The following is a 10,238-nucleotide window of genomic DNA, read 5'->3' as shown; positions in this document are numbered from 1 at the left end:
GGATTCTTGCTGAAGACAGGCCAAGGTAATCAGACATCAATCATCTGGGGGATGGTGGAGAGAAATGAGGAGCCTGATCAGAAATGGAGGTTAATTAAACATAGATGATATAGGGGTTCTTGCTAAACTGACTTGGCAGTGTTCTTTGCTAAAACTGGACGTTACAAAGAAGTGCATAGATGGGCCTAGCAGAAGATTCAGAAGCCTGACTAAAGTTTGGCCAAGCGAATAATCTTTGTTAAATTCTTATGCAACTTCATTTGCAAAGTGCAATACAGACTACTGTCTTGTTGTTTGAAGAAAGGAAGAACGCAACATGGAGAAATTTCCAAGATCATAAGCCACTAGCGAGTTTCTTCCGGCTCTCACTGACTGAGTGAATCAGTATTCCCTGAGGGGGGAAAAAAAAAAAAGGAAGATCGAGCAAAGGGTAGCATATACCAGTCCCACCAGTGAACTCACGTGGTCTTCTGTATGCAAAAATAATGCTTTTGATTTTTAAAAAGAAATCCTGAAAAGGGAAGTTAAAAGAGACCGGGTCTCGTCGGTCCCGGGCGGAACTGCAGGCGTTGCTCGCAGGCGCGGTCCCACCGCCGCCCAACACGGGGAGTTTGACCTGCTCCGTGTCCGGCCTGGGCCTGGTCCCCCCCTCCTTAGACAACCTGGTACCCCCGGGCTCCCCCGGGAGTCCCATGTTGGTGCCAGGCCCGGTGCGGACGCCCGCTCCACACAGCGCCGTAGCCCCGAACCCCCGAGCACCCACGATCCGCCGACCTCAGCCTCCCGGGGAGCTGGGATTACAGGCGCGCGCCACCGCGTCCGGCGCTTGGTTTGGTGGCACCGCGATCTTGGAGGCTGCAACTGCCGACTGCGTGTGCTGGGAGGCGGGATCCGTGTAGAGGTTTTGTCGCCGCCCAGCCGGCTGCCGCTCCAGATTGCCAGAAATGCCTGGTAGAACTAGCTGAAGACACCGCAGAAAGCACTGGCAGAGAGATGAATGAGCATCCCTTACTATGTTGTCCTCGGCACCTTTACAAAAAGGTCAATTAAACAAATAGCTGTAAATTTAATAAGGGAAAGAGTGAAGGACTGTGTTGAGTGGGTTTCACAGACTTCAATATGTATATGAAATCACCTGGGGATCTGGCTAAAATGTGGAGTTCTAACGCTGTAGGTCTAGGATGGGGTCTAGGTATTCTGCATTTGTGAGGAACTCCCAGGTTAGGCCAGTGTTGCTGATCAGCAGCCCATGCTGCAAGTGACAAGGTTGTTGATGCTTTGGGACCTGATAGTTCTACAAGTTCTTGTCACATCATTATGATATTAGAACATTGAAGAGAAAAGAAAAAAAAAGAAAGACAGAAAGCAAAGTAAATAAATAAATAATTATTATTATTTTTATTTTTGAGACGGAGTCTTGCTCTGTCGCCCAGGCTGGAGTGCAGTGGCGCCATCTCGGCTCACTGCAAGCTCCGCCTCCCGGGTTCACGCCATTCTCCTGACTCACCCTACCGAGTCTGGGACTACAGGCACCCGCCACCAAGCCCGGCTAATTTTTTTATTTTTAGCAGAGACGGGGTTTCATCGTGTTAGCCAGGATGGTCTCGATCTCATGACCTCGTGATCCGCCCGCCTGGGCCTCCCAAAGTGCTGGGATTACAGTCATGAGCCATTGCGCTCGGCCTAAATAAATATATTTTAAAAAAGAATAGAGACATGAGATCTCAACTCTCACTGAGAGTTAAGATTTACTCATAAGTTCTTCCATAGGTGTAATGGCAGGGTACTGTGTACAGAATCACCAATACAGGCACCTAATCTGCACAAGAATGGCTTACTGGATGAGGTGCTACCTGAAATATATCTTAAAGATAAGCTATAATTAGGCACATAAAGAAGGGCATGGAAAAATTTTTACCATCAAGTCCTGGCAGAAGCAAAGCTAAAAAGGTATAAATGCCTGGGAAAATTACTAGTTCCTAGTTCAAGTAGAGCTGAGCAGAAAATCAAAGGTTCATGAACCAAAGTAAAAAGACGAAGCAGTGGCTGCTCCGGCCTGTAATCCCAGCATTTTGGGAGGCCAAGACAGGAGGATTACCTGAGGTCAGGAGTTCCAGACCAACCTGGACAACATGGTGAGACACCCCCGCCCCCCCCGCCCACACACACACACACACACACACACTAAAAATACAAATAAATTAGCCCGGTGTGGTGGCACACGCCTATAATCCCAGCTACTTGAGAGGCTGAGGCATGAGAATCGCTTGAACCCTGGAGGCAGAGGTTGCAGTGAGCTGAGATTGTGCCACTGCACTCCAGCTTAGGTGACAGAGTGAGACTCCATCTAAAAACAAAAAACAAAACAAAACAAAAAGGATAAAGATGAGGCCACAAAGGAAAAAATAGTTACTTTGTGTAGTATACAGTCTCCAAAAACTGACCTCAATGCAGCATATTTTTCAGTAGGTACACCCTTTTATAGTCCATTACCACAGCGAATCTTGGTTGACATAACAAAATTATTTCATTGAGGTGATACTGTGCCAGTTCCAGGGCTAAACCATATGAAATTTCACATCTTCTGACTTGGTTTTTTGGAATGCTAAATCTTGGGATACTCCCTCTCAGAGTCTAGTCACCATGCTGTGAGAAACCCAAGCCACATGAAAAGGCCAGTTTCATTCTCCTACATGTGACTAACCAATTATCCCAGCATATTTGTTGAAAAGGTGTCCTTTCCCCATATTATGTTTTTGTTTGCTTTGTGGAGATCAGTTGGCTGTAAGTATTTGGGTTTATTTCTGGGATCTCTACTGTTCCATTGGTCTATGTGCCTATTTTTATACCTGTACCATGCTGTTTTGGTGACAATGGCCTTATAGTATAGTTTGAAATCAGATAATGTGATGCCTCCAGCTTTGCTCTTTTTGCTTAGTCTTGCTTTGGTTATGTGGCCTCTTTTTTGGTTCCATATGAATTTTAAATTGTTTTTTTCTAATTCTGTGAAGAATGATGGTGATATTTTGATGGGAATTGTATGGAATTTATAGATTGCTTTTGGCAGTATGATCATTTTCACAATATTGATTCTATCCATCCATGATCATGAGATGTGTTTCCATTTGTTTGTGTTGTCTATGGTTTCTTTTAGCAGTGTTTTGTAGTTTTACTTGTAGAGGTCTTTCACCTCCTGGGTTAGGTGTATTTCTAAGTATTTTAATTGTTTTTACAGCTATTGTAAAAGGGTTTGAGTTCTTGATTTGATTCTCCACTTGGTGGCTGTTGCTGTATAGAAGAGCTACTGATTTGTGTACATTAATTTTGTATCCAGAAACTTTACTGAATTATTTTCAGTAAAGTTTTTTTTATTTACTGAATTTATTCTAGGAGCTTTCTGGAGGAGTCTTTAGGGTGTTCAAGGTAAACGATCATATCATCAACAAATAGTGACAGTTTGAGTTCCTCTTTACTGATTTGGATGCCTTTTTCTTTCTCCTATCTGATTGCTCTGGCTAGGACTTTCAGTACTATGTTGAGGAGGAGTGGTGACAGTGGGTATCCTTGTCTTGTTTAGGTTCTCAGAGGGAATGCTTTCAACTTTTCCCCATTCAGATTATGTTGCCTGTAGGTTTGTCATAGATGGCTTTTATTACGTTGAGGTATGTCCCTTGTATCTCAATTTTGCTGAGAATTTTGATCATAAAGGGATGCTTGATATTGTTGAATGCTTTTTCTGCATCTATTGAGATGATTGTGTGGTTTTTGTTTTTAATTCTGTTTATGTGGTGTATCACATTTATTGCACACATACTCGTGTATGTTAAACCATCCCTGCATCCTGGTATGAAACCCACTTGACCATGTGGATTATCTTTTTGATATGTTGTTGGATTTGGTTAGCTAGTATTTTGTTAAGGAATTTAGCATCTATATTCATCAGGGATATTGGTCTGTAGTTTTCTTTTTTGATTATGTCCTTTCCTGGTTTTGGTATTAGGGTGATACTGACTTCAGAGAATGAATTAGGGGAGGTTCCCTCTTTCTCTATCTTGTGGAATAGCGTCAATAGGATTGGTACCAATTCTTCTTTGAATGTCTGGTAGAATTCTGCTGTGAATCCATCTGGTCCTGAACTTTTTTTTGTTGATAATTTTTTTGTTTGTTTGTTTGTCTTTTTAGACGGAATTTTGCTTTGTCACCCAGGCTGGAGTGCAGTGGCATGATCTTGGCTCACTGCAGCCTCGCCTCCTGGGTTCCAGTGATTCTCCTGCCTCAGACTCCCGGGTAATTGGGATTACAGAGGCTTGCCACCATGCCCAACTAATTTTGTATTTTTAGTAAAGACAGAGTTTCACCATGTTGGCCAGGCTGGTCTCCAACTCCTGACTTCAGGTGATCCATCTGTCTTGGCCTCCCAAAGAGATTACAGGCATGAGCCACCGTGCCTGGCCTGGTAATTTTTTCTTTTCTTTGTTTTTTGAGACGGAGTCTCACTCTTGTTGCCCAAGCTGGAGTGCAATGGTGTGACTTCGGTTCACTACACCTCCGCCTCCTGGGTTCGAGCGATTATGTTGCCTCAGCCTCCCGAGTAGCTGGGATTACAGGCACCCGCCACCATGCCTGGCTAATTTTTTGTATTTTTAGTAGAGACGGGTTTTCCCCATGTTAGCCAGGCTGGTCTCGAACTCGTGATGTCAGGTGATCCACTCACCTCAGCCTCTCAAAGTGCTGGGATTACAGGCATGAGCCACCATGCCCAGCTTGGCCTGGTAATTTTTTAGTTACCATTTTAATCTCCCTGCTTGTTATTTGTCTGTTCAGCATATTTGATTCTTCCTGATTTAAGCTAGGAGGGTTGCATCTTTCTAGGAATTTATCCATCTCTTCCAGGTTTTCTAGTTTATGCGTATAGAGGTATTCATAGTAGCCTTGAATGATCTTTTGTATTTCCGTGGTGTCAGCTGTAATATCTCCCGTTTAATTTTTTATTGAAGTTATTTGGATTTTCTCTCTTCTTTTCTTGGTTAATCTTGCTAAAGGTCTATCAATTTTATTGATCTTTTCAAAGAATCAGATTTTTGTTTTATTTATCTTTTGTATCTTTTTTGGTTTGTTTCAATTTCATTTAGTTCGGCTGTGATCTTGTTTATTTCCTTTCTTCTGCTGTGTTTGAGTTTGCTTTGTTTTTGTTTCTCTAATTCCTTGAGGTGGGACCTTAGGTTGTCAGTTTGTGTTCTTTCAGTCTTCTTGATGTAGGTGTTTAGGGCTATGAACTTTCCTCTTAGCACTGCCTTTGCTGTTTCCCAGAGGTTTTAATAGGTTATCACTACTGTCATTCAGTTCAAGGAATTTTTAAATTTCCATTTTGATTTCATTTTTGACCTAATGTTCATTCAGGACCAGGTTATTTAATTTCTATGTATTTGCATGGTTTTGAAGGTTCCTTTTGGAGTTGATTTCCAGTTTTATTTCACTGTACTCTGAGAAAGTGCTTGATATAATTTGAATTTTCTTAAATTTATTGAGGCTCGTTTTGTGGCCTATCATATGGTTTATCTTGGAGAAAGTTTCATGAGCTGTTGAATAGAATGTGTATTCTGCAGTTGTTGAATGGAATGTTTTGTATATATCTGTTAAGTCCATTTCTTCCAAGGTATAGTTTAAATTCATTGTTTCTTTGTTGATTTTCTGTTTGGATGAGCTGTCTAGTACTGTCGGTAGAGAATTGAAGTCCCCCACTGTTACTATGCTGCCATCTATCTCATTTGTTAGGGCTATTAAGTAATTGTTTTATAAATTTGGAAGCTTCAGTGATAGGTGCGCACATGTTTAGGATTGTGATATTTTCCTGTTAGCCAAGGCCTTTTACCATTATACAATGTCTCTCTGTCTTTTTTAACTGCTGTTGCTTTAAAGTTTGTTTTGTCTGGTATAAAAGTAGCTACGCCTGCTCAATTTTGTTGTCCGTTTGAATGAAATGCCGTTTTCCACCGCTTTTTGTTGTTGTTGTTGTTGTTGTTGTTGTTGTTGTTGAGACGGAGTCTTGCACTGTTCAGCCCAGGCTGGAGTGCAGTGGAGCAATCTTGGCTCACTGCAAGCTCCGCCTCCCGGGTTCACGCCATTCTCCTGCCTCAGCCTCTCGAGTAGCTGGGACTACAGGCGCCCGCCACCACGCCCGGCTAATTTTTTGTATTTTTAGTAGAGACGGGGTCTCACCGTGTTAGCCACGATGGTCTCGATCTCCTGACCTGGTGATCCGCCCACCTTGGCCTCCCAGCGTGCTGGGATTACAGGCGTGAGCCACCGCGCCCAGCTTCCACCGCTTCTTAAGTTTATGTGAGTCCTTATGTGTTATGTGAGTCTCTTGAACACAGCAGATGGTTGATGAATTCTTATCCTTTCTGCAGTTCTACATCTTTTCAGTGGAGCATTTAAGCCACTTACATTCAATGTTAGTATTGAGATGTGAAGTACTATTCCATTGATCATGCTATTTGTTGCCTGTGTACCCGGGTTTTTTATTTTTGTTTCTGCTTTTTAAATTGTATTTTTGTTTTATAGGTCCTGTGAGATTGATGCTTTAAATAGGTTCTGTTTTGATGTGTTTTCAGGATTTGTTTCAAGAGTTAGAGACTTTTTTTCTTTTTTTTTTTTTTTTTTTTTTTTTTGAGCCGGAGTCTGGCTCTGTCGCCCAGGCTGGAGTGCAGTGGCGCCATCTCGGCTCACTGCAAACTCCACCTCCCGGGTTCATGCCATTCTGCTTCAGCCTCCTGTGTAGCTGGGACCACAGGTGCCCGCCACCATGCCTGGCTAATTTTTTTGTATTTTTAGTAGAGACGGGTTTCCCCGTGTTATCCAGGATGGTCTGGATCTCCTGACCTCATGATCCTCTCGCCTCAGCCTGTCAAAGAGCTGGGATTACAGGCGTGAGCCACCACGCCCGGACAAGATTTGGAGAACCTTTCAGCAGTTCTTGTAGTGGTGGCTTGGTAGTGGCGAATTCTCTCAGCATTGGTTTGTCTGAAAAAGACTATCTTTCTTTCATATATGATGCTTAGTTTTGCAGGATACAAATTCTTGGCTGATAATTGTTTTGTTTGAGGAGGCTGAAGATTTGGCCCCAATCCCTTCTACCTTGTAGGGTTTCTGCTAAGAAATCTGTTGTTAATCTGAAGGTTTTACTTCATAGATTACCTGGTGGTTTTGTCTCACAACTCCGAAGATTCTTTCCTTTGCCTTAACTTTAGATAGCCTGATGACAATGTGGCTAGGCGATGATCTTTTTATGATGAATTTTCCAGGTGTTTTTTGTGCTTCTTGTGTTTGGATTTCTAGGTCTCTAGCAAGACCAGGGAAGTTTTCCTCGATTATTCCCCCAAATATGTTTTCCAAACTTTTAGATTTCTCTTTTTACTCTGGAACGCCAATTATTCTTAGGTTTGGTCATTACATAATCCCAGACTTCTTGGAGACTTTGTTCATACTTTTTATTTTTTTTTTCTTTGTGTTTGTTGGATTGGGTTAATTCAAAGACCTTGCCTTTAAGCTCTGAATTTCCTTCTTCTACTTGTTTGATTCTATTGGTGAGACTTCCCAGAGCATTTTGCATGTCTATATATGTGTCCAATGTTTCCTGAAGTTTTTATTGTTTTTTATTTATGCTATCTACTTCATTGAATAGTTCTCCCTTCACTTTTTTTTCCCCCCCGGAGACGAAGTCTCATTGTGTTGCTCAGGCTGGAGTGCAGCCACACGATCTCAGTTCACTGCAACCTCCGACTCCCGAGTTCAAGCGATTCTCCTGCCTCTCGGCCTCCTGAGTAGCTGGGATTACAGGTGCATGCCACCACGCCCAGGTAATTTTTGTATTTTTAGTAGAGATGGGGTTTCACCATGTTAGGCAGGCTGACCTCAAACTCCTGACCTCAAATGATCTGCCCACCTTGGCCTCCCAAGGGATTACAGGTATGAACCACTGCACCTGGTCTCTCCCTTCACTTCTCGTATCATATTTTGGATTTCCTTGTGTTGGGCTTCACTTTTCTCTGGTACCTCCCTGATTAGCTTAATAACTAACCTCCTGAATTCTTTTTCAGGTAAATCAGGGATTTCGTCTTGGTTTGGATCCACTACTAGTGAGCTAGTGCGATTTTTGGGAGTGTTTCCTTCAGATTAACAATAGATTTCTTAGCAGAAACCCTACAAACTAGAAGGGATTGGGGCCCAATCTTCAGCCTCCTCAAACAAAACAATTATCAGCCAAGTGTTTCTGCTTCCTTCAGAGGATCCGTGGGTCCTCTTGGGTTTCGTGATTTATTCCTGCAATCGTTCTGGAGCTAAAATTCATGATGGGGGTCTCCACAGGCTGCTCTGTCCGTTCAAGTCAGAAGTGCAATCTAGTCCTGTCTCTCGTCTGCCATGATGCTCCCAATTCATTCCCAATGGTCAATTTTCAGGCTTCAATTTGCTCAGCCTTTCAATGGCATTTGGCCCAGTTGATATTCTCCCTTTATGAAAACACATTCCGGCCAGGCGCGGTGGCTCACGCCTGTAATCCCAGCACTTTGGGAGGCCGAGGCAGGCAGATCACGAGGTCAGGAGATTGAGACCATCCTGGCTAATACAGTTAAACCCTGTCTCTACGAAAAATACAAAAAATTAGCTGGGCGTGGCGGCGGGCGCCTGCAGTCCCAGCTACTTGGGAGGCTGAGGCAGGAGAATAGCGAGAACCCGGGAGGCGGAGCTTGCAGTGAACCGAGATGGCGCCACTGCACTCCAACATGGGCGACAGAGAGAGGCTCCGTCTCAAATAAAATAAAATAAAATAAATCAATAAGAAAAAAAAAGAAAACACACTCCTCATTAGACCCCTGAGGGTCTTCTATCACAAAATCCCTGAGTGTTAATGAAAGATCTGAAGTATACCAGCCTGAGGTTTACGAGATGACCTCTTTTAATCTTTTTCACAGCAGAAAGGAAATCATAACTTCCTTGAGTGTTGCTGAAATTGTTTTATTATTCAGGGAGAAGCAGTCTCATGACCCAAAGAATGAGTATCTGAAAAGAAAGAATAGCCATTGGCAATCATCCTGTTACCTCCAATCACTTATAAACCATTATTGTCTATCAGAAACCATCCATTTTTATCTGTTAAGCCAGACGTTGTCCTTGAAGCTCACTGGGACCTCTTAATTCTTTTTTTTTTTTTTTTTTTTTTTTTGAGACAGAGTCTCGCGCTGTGTCACCCAGGCTGGAGTGCAGTGGCGCGATCTCGGCTCACTGCAAGCTCCGCCTCCCGGGTTCACGCCATTCTCCTGCCTCAGCCTCCGAGTAGCTGGGACTACAGGCACCTGCAACCACGCCCGGCTAATTTTTTGTGTTTTTAGTAGAGACGGGGTTTCACCATGTTAGCCAGGATGGTCTCGATCTCCTGACCTCGTGATCCACCCGCCTCGGCCTCCCAAAGTGCTGGGATTACAGGCTTGAGCCACCGCGCCCGGCCTAATTCTTTATTCTTTTCATAAATAGTGTTTCCCCAAACTTTGGTGAACCAGTTGCTTTTGGTGTTCAACTTTTTAGGGAGCCAACTGAGACATAGCCATACCAGACCCTTCCACCCCCCCCAAAACATAAATCCAACATAATTATATAATATATAATATATGCATGTATTACTTTAACATAAAATTTTAAAAATAGATGTTTGAAATTATGTTTCATTCTGTAATATTCGCTTTTCCATTGCATAACTGTTATTATTTAAACAAAATAATAGGACTAGTTAATAATGGCAGTTAGTAGTAATTTATAGTAGGGCTAATTACATAAATAATATGTTTGGGAAAAATATAACAATATGTTTTTAGTATTTCTATCTGTTCTCATGCAGTGATTTAACTTTTTTAAACTCTTTATTGAATATTTAAGTCTCATAGGCTATATTATTTCAACTTTAAGGTACGTTAATAAAGGAAAAACATAAATACAAAAATGTAAAATACAATAAGAATGTAAAAGAAGAACATAACTACAATAAAACTACTTAAGCAGATATTACCTATATTTAATGAAAAAAAAATGGCATTTCTTTCTGTTCCATGAAACAATTGAGTATCTTTACCCTTTCTGTTTCTTTTTCCAACATTTTTTCTGTGATCTGTCTGCAACATTTAAGACATCTTTATTTTCTTTAATATAGTGGTAATACTGAATACAGTCAAAGATAAAATTCACTT

This window comes from Papio anubis, chromosome 6, assembly GCF_008728515.1.
Source record: "Papio anubis isolate 15944 chromosome 6, Panubis1.0, whole genome shotgun sequence".
Classification (NCBI taxonomy): Eukaryota; Metazoa; Chordata; class Mammalia; order Primates; family Cercopithecidae; genus Papio; species Papio anubis.
The sequence above is the reverse complement of the archived record's forward strand: the minus strand, read 5'-3'. Positions refer to the sequence as shown.